Here is a 21,514-nt window from a genome sequence, read left to right as displayed (position 1 = left end):
TTTCCCTCAAGAAATGTAAGTGTCCACTTGAGGCTTGTGGTGTGCGAGTTTCTTCCACCCAGAGAAGCCTCAGTTCGTCTTTACCTGGTCAGCAGCTTCTTGGGGCCCGTCCTGACAGCCACCAGGCATCCACACAGGATGGATGCCCGGTTATCATCCAATTTCCACAGCATCAACACTCAATCATCATCAGCATGCATCCCATCCCTCCTGCTGCAGGGAACTTGATGCTGGCCTTCTGAGTGCTTCTTCAAGGTCAGATACAGAGATTTCAGAGAAGGCAGGTATCAGGCAGCCCCAAAATTGCTACTGTGACTTTTCTGGGTGCATCCCAGATACATGGTTCCAGAGCATGAGGCTGGGGCTTCTCAAGTAACTCAAACCTTCTCCACCATGTTGCAGTCATCAGAAAGCAAAGGACTGGCTAGCTTCCTCCTCCCTGATGCATGTACTCCACAGAAAGCAGGCCTGCGGGTTCCAAAGAGACAGCAGGAGCCATCTGACAGCGGTTGACCTAGCTGGTGCGTGAATCTCTCCTTCGGCAACCCTGCATTTTGTGAGGGTTCACTTTTTTCCATTCGGCTTCTCAGCTAAGGTCTGCTCTCCTTGGAGAGAAATGACTCCATCCTCTGAATATGTGCTTTCTGACCTTTAAAGCAACACAGTGCCACCTGCCCAACCCGACAAGATGGCGCACTTGGTCTCACTGAATAAACGTTATGCTTTACACAGTCTTTCAATGCATAAAAATCTATCCACACATATAAGGGATGGCAGAAATCGCACGAAAGCCAAGTTCTCCTTGGCAGCCTTACAGGCTGAGAACACTCTACGAAAGGCCTGACACAGTACAGCAAGCCAGGCAGGATCAGGGTTTATAGATGATAAAGAAGTAAGTTACGTTTACCAGCGTGTGCCCCCCCACCTCTACAAAGCTGTTAAACATCTCCTTAATGCTGTTAATTAACAGCCACAATTCTGAACTCATGAGCTGAAAGGAAATAATGTAATAAGTTCTACTTGATAAAAAAAAAAAAAAGCTGTAAACATGAGATAAGCGATAGCCCAGGCACACGGCATGAATGTTGCGTGTGTGGTGTTCTGTAAGTGTCCGTAGTCTCTACATATGGATTAAGAATAAAAGAACCATTTCCAGGTTTTTATAAGTAGCGTGACTTATTCTGTGCCTTTTAGTGTGTTTCTCTCTCCTGTTATTTTCAGAAATCTTCTTGGGAAGCCTAGATAAAGTTGTTTAAATATTTGCAGAATCTGATCTTGTAACTGCCAACCTCAGGATGTGTCTATAAAAGCTAAGCAGTATTATGGATGTGGGTTTGGAATGACTTCGAAATCATGACTCACTACAGACACTGAGGCCCCAGAACAACCTTCCTGGCAGAAGATGAAGTACCCCCGGTAGAGGGTGGACCTGCTGAGTGTTTGAGAACATCTGGTCACTTCACTCCTGATGAGTGCAGACTCTGGATAGCATGGACAGTTGGACTTAATGATGAACATCAACGCCCAGGACCAAGACTACAACCAACAACCCCCTAAGATTTTCACATGAGATGCACAATGATGCCTTGTTTCCTAAAGGTCTATGCTAATCCCCTTTGGAAAGTCTTAAAAACACTATCGATCAAGCCAATCCCTGTACATGCATATTCGTAACAGCGTGAAACTCAATTGTCAAAAGGTAGGAAGATACCTAAAGTGTTCATCAACAGTGAGTCAGTGGACAGATTGTGGTATATCATTGCGGTGGGATAGTATTCATCCTGAAAATAAACGAGAACAGGGAATAGGGCTTTGACGAACAAGTGGCTGGACCTTGTGAATTTACGCCAGATGAAGCCAGACATATATTTAAAGCCACATATATTAATATAAGCTAGCTCTTATATTTAAATGAACTGCTGGGAGTAAGACAATCCACGGCAACAGAAGATTGGCAGCTGTGAGGGACTAGGGGGCTGGGAATACTACTTAATTGGGATGATAAACATTGTGGAGTCATCAATGGATAGTGGTGATGGTCCCGCAACCTGTGAATGTCCTAAAAGCCAACAGCTTGCTCGTTAGAACGTTGATTTTTAGATGTGAACAAAGGGAACATGATCCATAGATGATAGGAATGCAAATGTCTAGCCACCATTATAGATACATAAGCCCATATATGGAAGGATGCAGTGGAAGTAAAGGCAAAGTGTCTTGAGGAACAAATACACTCAAAATACATTACATGTGTTCATTAAAACAGCCTTATATAGACCAGTATAATAAAAACCTAACAGTAACAATAATAATACTTAATAAGGCTACTAATTATACGTTATATAGCCTTCATTATAAGCCAATAGCAACAGAAACTAGCGGCCTTGCACTTTAGAAGTCATCTCAGCCACCACGAGACACAGTCTGCTAGATCAAACAGTAAGAGTGTGTGGGTCCCACCTGCAAGCTCCCTCCTCAGGCCGCTCAGGCTTCGCATCCCCGCTGCTGAAGAACAAGACATACAAGGTTTTCCCTGGCTCAGGAAGATGCAGGGAGAGTGGCTTGTACAGCAGCCGTCACTGTCAACCCTGCCCCACAAAGGTAGGACAGGAGAGCAAGAAGCAACCTGCCAGTCAGAGCCAGCAACTGTCTCCAGGGTCAGAACCAGACTCCAGCCCTTTGTCTGTCTCTAGGCCAATACTGTGTTGTGCATAGAAAAGAACATACATACGTAGATAAACATGTAAGGGCACAAATCATGAGTGTACAGATACATAAATGCAGTCATGACATAGCGTGCACTTTATAAGTAAGCCTTTTTTGGTAATGACTACACACAGCGTCAGCCCGTCTCTTGAACGGCAGGGCAGGGAGCCACACTAGCGTGGGCATCTTCTCATGGCTGGGGGCAAGGCACCTAGAGCCGTGAAGGCGGAAAACTAAGCTATCAACAACAGATTTGACTAGGGCCCGATGCACATGCTTTTCCAAATGCATGTCAGCATGGACCGCCCATGCTTAATTCCCTCTCTTTGCATCTGCTTTCTCTCCCATGGAAAGAACAGATATAGCTTCCATTGTCCAGGTTTTCTCTCTCTCTCTCTCTCTCTCTCTCTCTCTCTCTCTCTCACACACACACACACACACACACACACACACACACACACACCTATTTAATGAGACCAAAGCAAAGTATAAATTTTTACAAGCGATACGTAAGGTGTGTGGATGGTAAAGTGGAACCTGTGATACATTGCACCAGATGGAAGCGTGTGACCATAATTTGGAAATGAAACTGGGAAGGATTCTATCCCCCTCCTTCTGCAGCACTGTGAGTGACAGGTGGAGTGCTTGGCGAAGCTAGAGATCTCTGACACAACTCTGGATGCCTCCCACAGCTGCAGGAGCTGCCACAGGCCCTGGACTCCTCCAGAACTGGCCTCAGAGGAGCCCGGAGAAATGAGATAAAAGACGGCTAAAAATAAGCGGAAAGAGTTGTGCTGAGTGTGTCCTAAATAAGGCGCACGTAGACTGAAGAGCCACAGACCAACTCTGTCTCCCTTTACCGAACTCTGCAAATGATGACACTTGAGACCAGGCTATCCAAAAGTGGGTCAGGGTGGGGAGTTCCCACTCTGAGTGGACTGAGCCGACATGCCTCCAGCCCCTGGCTGACCTACTGTCCCTGAAGGGTCTGGTGAATGGAGGCAAGGACAAACACACTGTGAAGACACCAGAGAAGGCTCAGTTGTCCCCACTCGGGGTACAGCACGATCACAAAAACAGCTTCTTTTACGATAGTGAAAAACTGTAAACAAAACTACTGGCTTCAGTCAAGGAATCACAGCAACACGTAATCCCCTGAGAGTGACAGCCAGGATTTTATGACACCAAAACATGTATAGTTTACTCACGCCAAGTTATTTCAGTTCACTGCTGGAGTAACAGAACACTGCCAAATGTTCTCTATACCTTCAAGAGTTTGTTTGTTTGTTTTTTGTTACATAAACTACAATTTAAAAAATCTGTCATGTGCCCCCAGTCTTATTCGAGTATTTCTTCAATTAGAGCACATTCCTGGTTTCAACTAGACACATCTTGTGGAATCACCTCCACTGTTTATTTCAATCTCTTAAATTGGACAGGCCAAGCCCTTGGGTATAATAAGCAGTGGTGTAAACAGAACACCACCAAATGTACAAATACACGGAGAGTCAGGTCCCTTAGGTGGGAAGCTTAGTTCTGGAGTCACCCCCTGGGCTCTAGCCTTTGAACCACCTCCTTCTGCCTGCCACCTACATGAGTGGACCAGCATGTTAAAGGGTCTCAAGATTTCTGCTTTCTTTTTTGGAGACCAACTACCCACATTCTGTTGCTCTCAGACTCTGGTGAGTGAATCAGAGAGAGTACCTGCTGGCTCTTCTGGCTCATGTGGCTTGCCCTCTGCCCCAGAGGCCCTCATGAGAAAGCCATAGGTCCTCACTTGTCTTAGAGCATGTTTGTACAAGGTACAGACAAGAGAGGACAGGATTTATACACCTGAGATTGTAAATTCCTGAGTCTCCCTCTCACTTAAATCTCATCCCAGGACCCAAACCAGAAAGATGTTTCCTTATTAATGTTGGCTTTTTGTTGAGCCTGTGGAACCATAGGAGGATCTAACACCGCCATCTTTTTATGCTTGTCATTTGAAGATGCCTTGGGACTACACACCCCGGCATTACTGCAAGTCAGATGAGATGTGTCAGTCCTGGGCTCATCATCTGGGCTTTCACACAGTTGCAGAGGTCTGGGGGAGCTCAGTAGATCCCCCTACAGGCTCTGAATGGAACATCCCACTTGTCAAGGAAGCCATCCCTCCCGCAGATACAGCTGAGTTGTACAGGGTGTCTAACTTTTCCTCCAGCACATTCCACAGCTCACAGCTAATGTAAACCAGCTCTTTTGAGAGGGAAGTCAGCAGATGGAGACATTCCCCAAAGGCTTGGGCCACTTGAACCTTGTTTCTCTCCCCTCTGCACAATCACTCAGAGCAGGCAGAGCACCAGACAGCAGCCTTAGCATCACAGTTTTGAGCAGACCACCTGGAAGCCAGAGCAGTCTGTAAGCCTCTGGAATGAGAGGAACTAAACCCAACCCTAAGATGGCCACAAGATCCCGTTTCTACCCCAGGTGAACTGTCCCCACACCCCTCCCCTCCTGTCTCTGCCCATCACCTTCACAGCCTCCAGCACCCACCTCCAAGGCAAGTAGCCAATGACCAGGCTGTGGTTGGAGGGCCACACATTCCTCACTTCCACAAACTGTCACCAGAAATGCGTGGGCTTTTTCTGACCAGGTCCCCACCAGCACGATGACAGCGCTCTGACCCGCTCTTCCACAACTCCGGAGTCACCTCAGGTCTCTCGTTGGTGCTCCCTGGCTCCCCAGTCCTCGGCGACAACCATATCCCCATAGCAGCTAAGTCCTCTGTCCTGAAGGCATCAACTCCAGGTCATTTACCTTTCAGGGCATCGATAAGAACTGAAAACCACAAACCCAAAGGACAACGAGACTGGCTCAGTGGAACACACTTCAGTTCTATCTACCTGTCCCGGCACGGTAATGGGCAACTCCCTGCTCTGCAGTGCTGCGTGTTCATACACACTTCTATGAAAACAGATCTGCTGAGGCCTGTGCACGCATGCATGGGGGAAAGGGGAGATGGCCATCTTGGGGCCTACAAAAATAAGGAAGGATAGGATAGTCCTTTCTCTGAAGCAACATTCTACTAATTAAAGGCCTCACTCCAAGGCACTGACGTCGGCAGACAAAGCAGACTGGAAAGGAAGGGCCATGTGTGAGGAGCCAAGGGAAGGAGCCACCAGGGATCTCAAAAGGATATTTAAAATGTTAATATCGATTTTATATGGTTGTTTTAAAGTATTTTAACATACCTCACGGTTGAAATGTGGTTGTTTTTAAAACTAATTTAAAACTAACAATGCTGAACCAATTAACGTAGCTGGGCAACTGAACAAGACCTGCCTCTGCCTAGAATATGGACTGCATTAAAGCATCTGCTTTGTTGAGAGAGGCATGCATTGTGGTATCTTTGGGAGCTTTGGGGGAATTCTTAGGGATGTAACGTGTAACTCGTAACACGCAACTTCACACAGCGAACCCTAAGATCCTAGATGTTCTGAGTTTTCCTGGTGAATATCTCCTGAAATAAGCCCCCTTTCTTGAGACATGAGGACCCAGGCTTGAGGGACATCAGATAGCAGCTCTGATGTTTGGGGCCCTGAGACTTGTGGGTCCTCGCAGGTCTGACGGCGTGACTCAGGAGTGTCATCAAGCAACTGTGAGGAAGACCCGCTGCCAGCTGTGTCTTCACCGGCGAATCTACTATAGAAGAGAACGAAGACGCGAGTCATCCGAGGTGTGTAGCAGAGACCCCCCAAGATTCATCCACGGGCAGTCATTGGCCGAAATGTACGTGGGTGATAACCGCGTGACCCAGTGCCGTTAACTTTGTTGCTCTGGACTTTGTTTCTTCAAGGTCTTCCTGTGTTGTCTTCTGCGTAGCAGGAAAGCATCAGAATGTCTTGAGTACTCAGACCTACGTACATCTTAAGGTGGAAGTGTGGAAGGACTCCAGGCTGCACTGGTGGGGTTCAGCTGGGAGCTGAGTGTCCCCTAGACAGTACAATACTCTTGACCGTAGAGTGGGTGTCATTTGATACCTCTTGTAAGCTGAAAGAGTGCTGCTAACACAACTGGCACACCTTACCTCTCAGCTTCACCCAGCCTGCCTTAAACTCACTCAGAACACCTGTATTTGTCCCCAGGAGATGTCGCCTAATCCACAGTCTATCTTATAGCAACATGCCCAATGCCTCCTCTGGTTTGCTGGAGCCTGGAAGTTGTGAATGTTCTGCAAAGCGGTATGAATGCTGTCATGCCATGGTAAGGATGGAAATCTTAAGCTAAGCAGTTTATAAAGCAGGGCCAGTTTATCTTCTAAGGAGCATGCCGGCTCTGGAGTCCTGAAAGTGCAGCAACTGTAGCTCTCAGAGCAGAGCTGAAGGCAGCTGTGGCATTTAGCATGCCCAGACTCCCCCTGTCCCTACACAGATCTCCTAGCTTTTCTAGGAAGGCCTAATGAGGCAAACTGGGGTACTTTCACTGATGCCTTTCTTCACAAAGACCAGATATCTTTGTCTTAATTATACACCAGGCTACAAGAGATTTCACCAAATCATTGCTCGAGGCTGAGAGCAGGAAACTTTCTCTTCTTAAAAATTTCCATAGCTCCGAGCTGTACTGGAAGAGCCAGGCTGCAGCAGAGCAGAAAGAAGAGAAATGGCCTGGCTGCTCTCCAGACATGTGGGAAAACAGTGGTTATCAAACAGAAGCCATCTTCAACAACGGAAGATGAGTAACACCTGCCAGTAACAGCAGCAGGCGTGAGTCGCCAGTCCTGGCCACGCATACAGCTCAGCTGCCCAAACACGCAACCACACCTCTTTACCAAAGAGACAGCGACAAACACACCTCTACTTCCCAAGAAAATGCTAGCGTCCCAGTTTCTAAAATAACTCTGTGCAGACCTGGACAAAAGTCTTTGTGGCAGAACGCTGGAAAATGTCCTCAGTATTTGCTCACATGCTTAATAAAGGAAAATCCCAGGGCTGCTACTATGTGGCCATGCTAAAGTGTCTGAGGGATGATGGGAGCAGCAGCCACTAACCTGTCTGTGCAAGTCTACAGGGTATAATAAGCAATTCTGGGAAAGGGAGAGAACTTGCCAGGTCCAATGGCATCTGGATACAGGTGGAAGCACATGGCCCCAATAGAACCCAGCAAGTGCCCATTGGCCCCTTACCAGCACTGTGTAGCACTCCCTCGGGCCCAGCTGGGCCAGGAATAGGAGCCCAGTGGACAGGACAAACTGGGCCACATTGTCAAAAAGAGATGTAAAAAAAAAATTGTCACCATGCAACCATACATCACGACCAACAGCTGCCATAAACTCTAGAAAGAAGCACCCAGCACATTCAGGACCATGAACCAGGAGCTCTGGAATTGTGACATTAAGACATGTATGCAAAGCAATAACCGGAGAGTAATGCGTGCATCCACCATCTTTATGTGTGTGAATTGGGGATACAGAAAACAACTCTTTGCAGGTAGAGTGGGGTGTAAGCAGTTCCGAGGATGAGGGCATGCCACAAAGCATGGCAAGAAGAGGAGTAGAGAAGACAGGGTTTGAGGAACTGGCATGTCATTGGGGTCTGTGCCCTGTGAGTGATGAGGAATGAACTGTAACCACAACAGACAAACCTCTGGGAGTTCAGCATAAGAAAGGGTGGGAGCAAGCATGAAGTTTCTCCTCAGACATAACCTCTGGCTACTTGCACTCACCAGTGTAGACCCTGAAGATAGGCACGGAGGTCGGAGGTCGGCAATGATTGCTTACACTTATGACACCAAGCCTCAGAACTGTCACTTTCTCTTTCACGACTTCTTCTCACAAGCCTTCCGAGAAGACACCAAAGTTGGAATCCTCCACCCCAGAGTGAGAAGGACCCCAGGTGGTGCTGAGGGTGAGGAATGAGGATGAGTGGAATGAGGGAGGCTGGCTCTGGTCACTCCTCCAGAGGCTCGTGGCGAGCCTGCTGACTGTGAGCTACCTAGTCCTCAAGGGCCCTGAGGATGCCTCAGGAGGCAGCAGAATAAGGCTTTGTGTCCTGAAGCATCGCCTGTGATCTCTGCTGAGCTCGTTTGGATGTCCAGACTCCACACCTGAGACTTGTAAACAGGCTCTCATAGTGCAGAGCAGTGGTTCTCAGCCTTCCTAACGCTTCGACCCTTTAAGGCAGTTCCTCATGTTGCGGTGACCCCCAACCATTAAATTATTTTCACTGTGAATTCATAACTGAAATTGTGTTACTGTTAAGAATTATAATGTAAGTATCTGTGTTTCTTGATGCTCTTAGGCGACCCCTGTGAAAGGGACATTTGATGCCCCCCAAGGGGTCACAGCCCAGAGTTTGAGAACTGCTGGTATAGAGCATGATCTTTCCGTGCTGCTCCTTAACCTCCCAATTGCCGGGGTGACAAGTGTGGCTACCTCATCTACTAATGTCCGCTTTAAGTAATTACTGGTCAGAGGACAGTTACAGTGATATCAGACCTGACAGTCTTGCCAACAGGAAATGGTATCCTGACTCCAATCCATGGAAAAAAGAAAGCAGCCAAGAGGCAAGTACCTGGAGCCAGAGCCCTGATGCAGGAGCCTTAGGTTAATTGTGCTGGGGTCCCCTAGGTCTGCTCCAGCTCATGAGGTACTGAGGGGGTGGAGTCTCCCACATGTGTCTGTCCCGAAAGCAGCCCCAGGTGCTCACTTGCAGCTTGTTGCAAACATGCAGAATTCCAGGTGCAGCAGCGCGCTCCCGTATCCCTGATGCAGCCCTGGTTTGGGAGAGGTTTGGTTGGCATCCATGAAGGCAGGCAGCCGTGTGTCCTTCCCTCCTTTGCTTGGGTGGTAAGTGTGGGATCCTTCACTTGATAAGTTAGTTCTGAGTTACGTGGAAACTATAGACAGCTTCAGAAAGAAATTACTCTTAAATCTAGAAAAGAGAAACATCTAAATAAAAATTACTGCCATGTTTTCAATTAAAGTCTTAAGAAAGCACGTAATTTAATGAGCTCAGTTTGGTCGTCGCTCATGCTATGAATTTTTGCTTGGTCCTCATTAGCCCTCTACAAAACTGCTAGCTTCTTGTCACCATTCTGAACATTTCAGGAGCTAGCATCCTTCATTTGGGGAGTTTGCAGAGACTCAGCTTGGAAATACAAATGTCAGAAAAACTCCACTGGAATGTTCATACCAAGGGAGGCTGGGGAAGATGCCAAAGGTATAAAGCACTTGATCAAAAAAGGCACGTAGATCATTGAGAAATAACAGTTGTTTATTTAACCAATGATAAAAAATTTTCAAAGCAAAGGATGGATTAAAAAAAACAAAACCTCCCAGCTCTTCAGGGTTCAAATTTTCCAAGTAAGCAAACACATAAATGTGTGTCTGTATCTGAGTGTATCTCTGCATGTGTATCTATGTCATTGTGTGTTTTAAGTGTGTCTGTATGTGTTCATGTCTGTGTGTACATCTGTGTCTGGATTTGCATGCCTGTGTCTACATTGTGTCTGTGTGTGATTCTGTATGTCTATCTCTGTGTGTCAGTCTCTGTATACGCTATATAAGTATATAACAATACATCAGACTTTTTTTTTAAATTCAGCATCATTCAGTTATTCTTTTTATTGTTACAAGCATTTTTTTTAAAGTTTTCTTATTCACTTTACATCCTTGTTGTAGCCCCATTTTGACAAAACACAAAATCTTTGTTTTCTACATGATTGGTCCGAGGTTCTGGCAGGTCCTGTGGGGTAGCCTGAAGAAGCCTGTTAATTTATGATGTGCTTGTTTGTTTGCTTAGGGCTCCTTCTTTACTGTGGTGATGTTCACAGTTACCACATGCTGTGTATAGTTATACAGGCTGTATTTCATGTGACTGACAGCCCAGTGGGCTCATTTGCACCAGCAATATCCCAAACAGGTAACACGCCACACTGTGACCTGTAACGTTCCAATGGCCACATATAAGGTGACAAGATGTGTTTTTGGCTTCACATCATCTTCTGATACTGTCATTCCCACAGGGCCCAGAGCGCTGTATCTCCTTATTGAGGTGGATGGCTTTGCATCGTGATCTCAACTTTCCAACTAGCCATTAATTCTTCTTTCCTTTATAACCTGTGCCTCTGCACAGTTCTAATCCTAATATGGCAACTAGGGCAAAAAAATCACTTTCCATGCAACCCATGTGCAGCCACGGCTGAGGCTGAGGCTGATGAGACCACTGCAAATACAGAGGCACCGTTAGCTAGAAGTCTTTCACAGCTCTACTCTCCCAAGCCCTTTGTTCAGCAATGGGCTGAACCTGGGCATGCTTAGACATTAGCGCAAAGATTTGGACTGAAAATATTGTCATTTTGCCTTGGTTGCTTATATCAGTGTGGTTACTAAAGTACCTTTGTGCCTAAGTGAGTTATCGCTGGACAATCAAGTGAAGATGTGGCCCAGAGATACATATTGTGACCCTTAACTACTCAGCTTGTTTTCTAACCAATTTTGACTGTTAAGCACATTTTGGGTTCCACAAATTTTTACACCACTCCCAGGACCCTGCGCAGGTCCTGAACAGCTCAGCAGGCAGGACACAGGCAACCCATCTCTACCCACTCAGTCATCTTCCTCAGATGCCGTTCCCACCCTGCTGTTTTCAGACCCTTGGTGTGTGACACTGGCTTAGATGCCTTCAGGAAGCATGCTCTTCCACGAGGGCTTTGTTTCTGCCTTGTTCCGTCATATCTTCTCCTTCACTTCTCCGCTCCCCCCTCAGGTGAACCCCACGTGCTGATAAGACCCACGGACACCCCACAGTTGCTCCTAGCCTGCAGCACGCGTCATGTTTCTTAGATTCCATCTTAGTCTCCTCAAAATGCTCCAGGCTTTCTCCCAGGCAGGCCCTTCAGCCTCAAGCTGGGCAGTGAGAGCTTTACACATGTAAAGAAAATATAAAGCTTATATCTACACGTAGATTTATGCACAGCACGGCGATTCCACCCACCCCAGGTTAAATCCCAGATTATAACTGTGGAGTTGACACAGAGTGTCCTAGCTGGCATGACAAACAGGGCCATCACCCTGTATACCACAATTATATGCATACTAACTCTCAATAAAAACAGAAACACCTACAGTAATATTAATCATCAACATTGTGAACATAGAAGACATCTTTAAAATAACTCAATTTTATATTAAATGTCGTCTAATAAACCACAGAAGTATAACATACTTAAGAGACCAATGTGGTAGAATAAAGAAATGTAGTAATTTTGGTTCCTTGGGAGGAAGAATTAAAGAGAAATTTTGGACCCTCCTGTAAGAGACCATAATTACAGCCTTTTAAGTAACAACCCAAAGAGCCAGAGTTTCAACTGTGACACAGAGGGAAAGAATGGGGATATTTTTCTACATTTGCCCTTTAACTAAGAAGCAAAACTTCTCTCTAAGCAGTTGGGGAAATAAGAGACAACCACAAGAAATTACAACCGTGGATCAGCACACGGGATGACAGGCTGCTCTCTGCTGGGAAGCTGCTCAGAGGAGCCCGCTGTTATTAAACATGGATTGCCACAGACATAAACTGCTGGTCATGTGCTGAGAAGGACCCCTTTGCTCCTCCCTGCACTTATCACAGACTGGCCGGGGGTGTGTGAGCTCACCCTGCTGGCAGCTGCTTATTTGCCTTTCCACCGCAGGGCTGTGTCACTCTGCCCATAATGACTTCTCCAGAAATGAAAAGAAGGTTTCGAGTCCACACACACAGTTGTCAAAGGCTTTAATGCCTTTTACCTCTAAATATACCCCTCATTCTTAAGTATGCTGGTTGTGTGATTAAACTGAATTGCCTCTTTAATGACAGTAGGTCCTGTCACAGGCCTGTGGGAGGAGTAGCCATAGGGCCATATGAAAAAATAGAAAAGATCTCTGCAGCGTCAGGCCTCGTGTCTCTGACTAGGAGTAAGCAAACTGTAATGGACTGGACGGTCTTTCTTAAGTGCAGGGTAGCATAAAGGTTTTACTGCGGCATCAGCCACACTCTGGTGCCGCACCTCCTGACTTGAGTGAGGAAGATGAACTGCAGGTCTCTCTCTGTCAGGCTCTGTGGAAAGGAAAGACTGAAAGCAGAATCAAGGTAGGAGGCTGACGCAGCTGAGTGCAGGTTCCCACCACAGTCCCTCCGTGTCTGTCACACACAAAAGCGACCCCTTTAGAGAACAAACAAATGCATTCTACCTGGAGATGCCACAGACTGGAGGGAAGCCTCCCCCTCCTTCACCCTGTCTCCTTATTCAGATTTGCATCTCCTTAGGGGAGAAGCTCTTCAGAGACACTGCACACTATGGTAGCCTTTATGGCAAGAGACTGGGGCTGCTCTCATGGGTCCCAAACAGCTTGGGGAGTTGCCTGGAGTTCGTGGACCTGTGTTCCCCAAATGAGGGGTGCATGTTATAGACTGCCTAACCACCTATGCAAGGCTCCATCTGCCACCTTAAAACCGATTCATGGCTAGAGCATCCACCACCACACCACCCCCAGCAGCAATGGCGTATTTCCATTCTTGAGAGCCAGTTCTCCTCATAACATAGTCACATCACTTCAGAGCTCAGAGCCCAGCCACTTACAAAAGCCAGCCCCCAAATGTCCAAACCCCATTAGTTCCCCGGGAAACAGGCTGACCCACACAAGAGGGAAGCGTGACAGACACTGCGCTGGTCAATTCGCCATGCACCTGCACCCTGCCCTGATCGGCTCACACTCACTTGCACACCACCCAGCAGCTAGGTGGCAGCTCTGCCTCCCTCCCCGGAGCCAGTCCCACAGCTGACCCTAACAGAAAATGGCCCAACAGCCAGCCAGCCTTGTCCTTGTAATGCGTGGCCAGCCCACGAGCATATATGTGCCCGTGTCCAGACCTACACACATCAGACAGTCCCAACCGCTAGTCTCAGCAAACAGCCGGGTGGTCAACAGCCAACAACGGTCATCGTCTAAGACACTGAGGCAGACATCACCAACAAATAATAGATTTTACCTCAAGCAAATAAGAGATTTTCAAATAGCATAGCAGTAATACAACTCAAACAGCTAAAGTAAAAGAACAAATGAAACCTAAAATTTAATAAATCATAAAGAGCTGAGCAGAACTAAATAAAATTGAGGATAATACAAAATAAATCAAAATTTGTTGTATGAAAGCACAAAATCACCAAACCTTTAGCTAAAAAAAGAAAAAAGCAATTACATAAATTTATATACCAAAACAAGACACATTATCATTGATAACAGAGAAATATAGAAGACTACTAAAATTATAGCAAAAAAAATGGCAAATCATAAGACATGAATAGATTCTTGTGCAATTCCAGCCTATGAATTTTGAATCCAAAAGAAATAAAAAGTTTAATGTCAATACTGATCCATGAAATTGACTCAATCTTTTCAATAACTGATGCTGGGGAAACTATGCATATGTAAAAAGATGAATTTAACTCCTTCCTCCCAGATCATGTAAAAATCAACACAAAATGATCATAAAATACAGTGCACACTCTTGAACTGCATCTACTGGAAGAAACCGGAGCCTGAATGGCACACCATTTGGGCAGGCGCTCCTGTGGGTTCCTTCCTCCTTTCTGTCTTCAAGAAGATTGGAAGTAGTGAAACACACTTGCTAAAGGGACCTACACTCAACTCAATAATACGACTGACCATCAGTATCCGTGGCTTGGCCAACCTAAATGGAAAGTATTTTAATCCTGTCTGCAGTCAGCGTATACAGTTTTCCTTTGTCATTCCCCCCTGAATCATCCAATCCAACAACCACTTACACATTGCACCAGGTAGGAGAAACAATCCACAGATTATTTGAATGGCATGGTTCTGTGCAAATACCAAGCTGTTTGCATGAGGCATTGCAGCTTCTTGGTGATTTTGGTAGCCTCAGGCCTAGCACTGTTGGTATGGATATAAAGACTTATGTACTCATCAGTACAGACTCTTAGGAGAAGCCATTGTCCACTTGATAAAGGCTAGACAGGGTCGTTTTCAGAGATTATTATTCCAGACCCCTGGTGTTCATACTGTGTGACCCCACAGGCCTTGTTGACTGGTTCTGTGCATTATTTAGTGTAATAAAGCCACACCTGTGTAGAGAATCTAGGAGCAGAATGTTTTTCCCAGAGCCTGCTCTATGTCTCTCATGGACCTCCACAGATAGCAGGAGGCCAGAGACACAGGCAAGTTCCACTGGGGCCTGCCAACCCTCCCTTCATCCAACTCAGCTAATTTACTAAACTATTTACCTGTGGCTGAATTAGTTGTGGCTCATGTTTGTCTTGAGTCAATTTGTTATTTTTAGGACAGAATTTTTCCTGAGTGGAATGATGGAAGTCTGGAAGGGTTGCTGGCGCGATGGTTTGTTTTCTACTCAAGCTCTTATTAAGAAACATATTGGCCTTAGAATATTAAACTTTGACTGACTTTATTCTTCTGTTGGTTTGGTCCTCTGAGACTGCAACAGTGCAAAGTGTACTTGATTTTTTGGATCCTTCTTCTTGTCATCTCAGACCAACCTCAGAGCATCAGGCCATGGGCTTGGGTCATTTCCACAGTAGAACAAAAGGCTTCCAGGCACATCCCTTTCTGACTCAAAGTCCCATACTATCTCGAACACTGGGACTGTGGCAGTGAGCCTTCTCCAGGCTGAGGACGTCTTTGTTTTTCCAAGTCTGAGCCTCTTTCTTCATTCAGCTGGTTGTCATTAGGCCTCTGCAGTAGCAGAGAGATTAACTAGAGCCAAGTCTTTAAATTCTGACACATATTCAAACAAAATTCAATCTGCCATGTTGAAGATGAGTTGAGAGGGTAAAAGGGGTGACATGGCTCCCCCACGCTCTAGATGGCATGACTTCCATGGTTGGGAGAAAGCTGCAGACCCTTCATAAAAACCCGGTATCAAGAGCTAGTTAGTGTATAGTGATTACCCAATGTGTTAGTATAGTGGTTATCTAATGTATACAAAACCCTGAGTTAAATCCTCAGCAACACATAAATCAGGTGTGGTGGCATATCACTGTGATCTCAGCACTTAGAGGGTAACGGCTTGAGAATCAGAAATTCAAGGTTACCCTCAAGTCCATAGCAAGTTCAAGGCCAATCTGGCTACATGAGAATGTCTCTCCTAAAAAAAAAAAAAATTCATGAAAACCCCCTCCTCAAAGTCAAAGATGGCTCCCAGAGAGAGCTTCAGTGTTGAGTCTAGGTGGTAAAACCAGCCTCAAGACCATGCAGCGCGCTAACTGGTCACTTCATAGCTGAGATACACAGGGCTTCATTCTGCCAGCTGCTATCCTTCCCTATGAAGACTGGAGACGCCCAGAAAATGCCTGGAAGTAATTTTTGGAAACATATCAGACAGCAAAGATTTTTCTGGGGACTGGTCATATCCAGATGACACTTGTCACAACTACAGAACATGGTGTCAGTGCGCTGGACTCATTAGAGCAGTGGTTCTCAACCTGTGGGCCATGACCCCTTTGAGGGCTGACTGACTTTTTCACAGGGTTCACCTAAGACCATTAGAGAACACAGATATTTACATTACGATTCATTTTATTTTGTTTTGTTATTTTATTATTATTTTGAGACAGGATTTCTCTGTGTAGCCTTGGCTATCCTGGACTCGCTTTGGAGACCAGGCTGGCCTGGAACCATGATTCTGACATCCCTCTAACTTCTCTTATATGTTGTTAAAAGGATAAAAGATAGGTACCTAAAGATACCTTTAGGGTGCAATTTTCCCTACACACAATCCTTGCTCTTATTTCTGTGCCCATTGCTCTCCGGATTCTGTCAACCAATTTTTCTGGCAAGGTCACACAGGCTTCACCTCTACAGCCCTTGATCATGGACCACAAGCTGTCTTCAGTCCGAGTTTATAGGAACATTCTTGGTGTATCTTGTGGACATATCCATTCAGGCCTGTCCTGAACTATCCTGAACTGCTGGGTCAGAGAACAGGGCATGCATACACTTAAGGATTGCTAGAGAATGTTCTCGGAATCATAGACTATTTCAAAACCACAGTGACTGGTGAAGGTTCTTCATACTGTGCCCTCAATAGCTGAACTGGAGGCCCCTGTAGCCTAAGGCATGCTTGTGATAGTTCATTCCCAGTGGGTTTATTTGCATGTCTTAGCCACTGAAAGTCTGATCCCTCCCTCAAATTGTTGCTGCTCAGCTTTTACTGTGGCTGACTCTTTCTTTCTCCCTGTCTCTCTCTCTCTCTTCTCCCTCTCTCTCTCTCTCTCTCTCTCTCTCTCTCTCTAGTTGATTTACAGGTTTTATCTGTGTATTGTGGAGGTGAATGAAAACATCTTGCTTTCTTAAGGTTGTCCTCTGAGAAATATACATTCTAAATTTTTCTGAAGTCTCATTTATCTATTTATCACTACTTTGGTTAATTTTTATGCCTTGAAATGTTGTTGGCCCCTAAATGGACAACATTAAGACAAATTTCTAGAACAGAGGTTCTCAACCTGTGGGTCATGACCCTGTTAGGGGTTAAATGACTCTTCCACAGGGGTCACATATCTGATATACTGCATATCAGATATTTACATTATGACTCGTAACATTAGCAAAATACAGTCATGAGGTAGCAACAAAAATAATTTCATGGTTGGGGAGGGGTTACCAAAACACGAAGAACTGTATTAAAGGGTCACAGTTAAGAACCACTCTTCTAGAAAGACATGGTTAAACCCAACCTGACAAAGATGTGAGGAAGAACTAGAAGATACATTTAGTAATGTCTTTTCCGTGGATTTAACACAACCTAAAGTTGGTCTAATAGCCAATCACAAACTAGGTTAAAGGGTGGTGTCTGAGACATCACTGGGAACTTTCTTTGGGTGCAGGGCAAAGGAAAGCAGAGCAGAAGGATCAACTGAAGAGAGAGAAGTCCTCTCTCACATTAAAATGCCTGTAAAAAGGCAAGACAATTCCATGCCAGGACTACCAACCTAAGGGAAGTGATTTATGCAGTCCTCATAAAAATGCTCAATCAAAGGACATGAATTCAAGAGTCTCTTCAGGCTGGCATAAACAATGGTGCCTTGTGCCAAGAGCATAGTCAGGCCAGGCCCAGAACATTCCTGCTGCGAGGAGTAATTGCAGCCTCAGCGTCAGAACTTAGACCAAGCTTTGCCTCTGAACTTTCTTCTTCCTTTCTCTCCAAGTCTCCTAGAACACACTTGACTCTTACTGATTTTTTTTTTTTTTTTTTTTTTTTTTTTTTTGCAAAAGGATTGCTGGTGATGAAAATCTGAACAGACAGTTAATTTTACTGAAAAGACTTTGCTCTAATCACAGCCCAAATTCCAGGACAAACAGAATACTGACAGTTCTCTGTTCAAATCAAATGGTGAATTACCCCAACAGTCAGATACTCCAACATTCAAAAATTTAAAGATAAACATGGGGATGTTTCAGGATCAGCTTTTGGGGGATTAAGAGAGTCCTTAAAGTCAGAACTGCCTTCTTGTTGTTTTAAATGCTTTTCACTAACAGCTTTTATCTATTGTTGCGATGACATTAAAACATCTTGTTAAATAAGGAAAACTTGGCTTATCCATTCTTGGCTGGCTTATCAGTCCCCCGTAGGTTGTTTTCACAGTATGCTGGGATCACAGCCGTGCAAGATGCTCTCCTCATGGCCATGCCATCTCTTCATGACATCACCACATCTGAGGATTAGCATTTTATTCTCATCATATTTTTTTTCTGCCAACTGGACCTGGTTTTGACTCTGGCCCTTCTCTCAGTGTTGCTGGCTCATGTCAAAGCTCTTGTTCCAGCAGTGCTGGCTGTCTGGATGTTGACGATGAGGGGAATGAAAGACATCTGTGGCTGTTTCTATTTGTTTCACCTGTCCCTTGACTGCAACACCCGCTCACTAAGTCTCTTGCCTTATGACGAGGCCGGCGTCTCTCTCTTTCATGGTGTTTCTCTCTCTTGATGTTTATTGAAAATGCCCCCTCACTCTCATGCTTCCACTAAATAATAATGGAAATAAGCTTTCCCGTGGAGCCCAGGTGCTGCAGCTCCCCACTCTGTCACCTTCAGTCACCTTCCTGTTGTCCTCACAGCCCCATCTGCACTTACACCTTGCCCGCTGTCTCCCTCTCACCCGTGATTTCTGCTGCTCACGGCATAACCTCAGTGTCTACGGATAACAGGCTCCAAGCTCCGTCCTCTCAGCTCACATTGGTCTGCTGAAGCCTAGAGCTTCACCTCCTTAACCAGGACCAAGAAGGGCTGAGAACTGACTGACACAGCTCCAGGTCCATCCTGTGTCCAGGGGCTCTAGAGCCTTTGATTCCCCACATGCTCACCATCTGTCAACTGCATGGGAAGTTAAGGGGGAAATGAAAGAGGGAAAAGAAGAGGTGAGGGAGATAAATGGAGGGTGAGAATAAAAAAGGGGAGGAGAAAAAGAATTTAAAGAATTGTCTTGTGTGGTGAGAATAAAAGAGGGGAGGAGGAGAGGAAGAGTTTAAGGAATTGTCTTGTGTGGTCACGGGATTGGCTTTCTGGGGTCTATGGGTCAGGCTGGAGACCCAGGAAAGGGCTGGTGCTGCAGCCTTGGTTGAGTCTTAAGGTTGGAAACTCATCCAGAATTCCTTCTTCCCAGGGGGCTTAGTCTTTTCTCTGAAGGCCTTCGGCTGACTGGATGAACACAACAGGAGAGGATCCTCTATTTTGCTATAAGTTTGCTGGCTTAATGTATCCTGTCATAGAAAAAGTCTATGCCATGTTTGACACAGTGATCATATAGGCACAGAAAACACATTACCTCATTGCCTGAGGCCCTATTGTTCTGTCCAGCATCCTAAATTGAGCTTTCTTTAACTTTTGCCTCTGATTTAGAGAGAGAGAGAAAAAAACAACACCAAATGGACTTGACTATTCCATTGAGCATTTCTGGGTGCTCAGAGTCTTGGGACAGGCTGCATACAGGTGGTAGTTAACAGACTAGACATGCCAAAGTGGCTCCTGGTGCCTGGCTGACCCAGAAGCCAGTCCTTCTGTCCCATGCCCCATGCTGACAGCAGCTTCTCCTGCTAACCGCTGTACAGGGAAAGCCTGAGTATCTCCTCCTGTTGTCTATTCTGGGTCCTACCTCCTCAGAAAGTGCCCACAGTCTAGTGACCGTCCGGGAACCCATCCGGTGCTGTGCTTGTGTGTTTGCTTCTGTCTTCCTTCAGACTCTACAATGTTCTTTCCTTACAATCTTTCTTTCCTGGGCCAAATTCATCGTGGGCCTGAAGCCCACTTGTACTATCCTATTTCCCCCTTCTCCCATCTCAGGGCTCTGACCCACACATGGTTTGCCCCCACCCCAAGCAACCTGATGGCTCTTGCCAATGACAAGCATGACCCATGCATCCAAAAGCAGAGCCCTTAGTAAAAAGGCCTCACACAAGCCACACCCTGCTGCTGGCCTCTCCTGGCTTGGCTAGAACTCTTTCCCTCACCTCTTTCCCTCACCTCTTTCCCCAACATTGCATGACTCAGCTGTTTTTTCTAGACAGCCAAAAGTTTCAAGTTCTTTTCCCAAGGTCTCACTTTTCTTTTGGAGGCCTCAGGATGTTTATGCAGTTTGAGGTGCATCCAGGGGCTTGAACAATTGACCTTTTGAGTTTTGCAGGGCTCCTGTCTATACTGCACACTTATCCACCATCCAGTTGCTGCTGAGAAGAGATGTGTCACACAAATCTCTACTGAGCATCAAAATTATCCTGGTTTTCCTAAATCAAAAGAGGCTTCAGACGAATCACCATCCCATGGAGCTCTGTGACTGTACTATAGGAGAATGGTGACAGCCCAAAACAGCATAGGACTGAACCCCAGGAACAAAACAGTGAGCTTTGACCTTAATATAAGCATGCCAAGGGTGTCCAATGTTAAGGAAAAAGGTGTTACCATATGGCTCAGAGAATAAAAGGAAAATGCAGTAGTCAGGACACATAGAAGGGGCCCCACAGCCTAATGTGGGGTCATCTATGCTCAGTAATAGCCCATGGGCTTTAGTCACTCACACCTCAGGGGCTGGAACTAAATAACTAACTAAGTAACTAACTCTCCCTCCCTCTCTCTCTCACTTGTGAGCGTGTGTGTGTGTGTGTGTGTGTGTGTGTGCATGTATGTGTAAATGTCCCTCCTCTTATCCACCATGCAATGTCAGAACCTTTCAACTGGAAGTGAAACAAGCTTTAGGTCGGGGATGTATTCCATCCATGGCAAGTAGTCCAGAAGTGGGCCAACAGACAAGTTTTAATAATGTTACTTAGGTATGTGAGCATGCCAGTCCTCTGGCTGGTATTTCTGCTCATCACTCCTGTCAAGCAGAACATCACCACTGAAGGTGTATCTGCCATTGTCCTTTGTCTAGAACTCCTGCAGATATGTTCATCTGGAAGCATCCTTTCTGCAGAGAGGAGTTGAAAGAAGTGAAGCCTTAGGACTCCCTGGCCAGGAAAGAGGAAAAGGGTGTCAGTTTTGTTCACCATCAGTGGCTTCGGAGCCCTGGAACCCGCACAAGATGCCTTGGGTGGGTGATAAAGGAAGCACATCTGAATGGTCCACCCAGCCAATTGCCAAATGTCCCTTGAAGCCCTACTGTCCCAAACCAAGGCCTTCCATCCTTGTGTGAGAAACTTCCTCAGACATCGTGGCAGGTCCATGGGCACAAGGCTCCCAGAGATGCCGACTTCATAGTCTCAAGACGGGAACAAGAATCACAAACATTCAAAGTGAGTCCCAAGGGGATGGCAC

The sequence above is a fragment of the Meriones unguiculatus genome, chromosome 20, assembly GCF_030254825.1.
Source record: "Meriones unguiculatus strain TT.TT164.6M chromosome 20, Bangor_MerUng_6.1, whole genome shotgun sequence".
Classification (NCBI taxonomy): Eukaryota; Metazoa; Chordata; class Mammalia; order Rodentia; family Muridae; genus Meriones; species Meriones unguiculatus.
Note: the sequence above shows the minus strand (reverse complement) of the source record.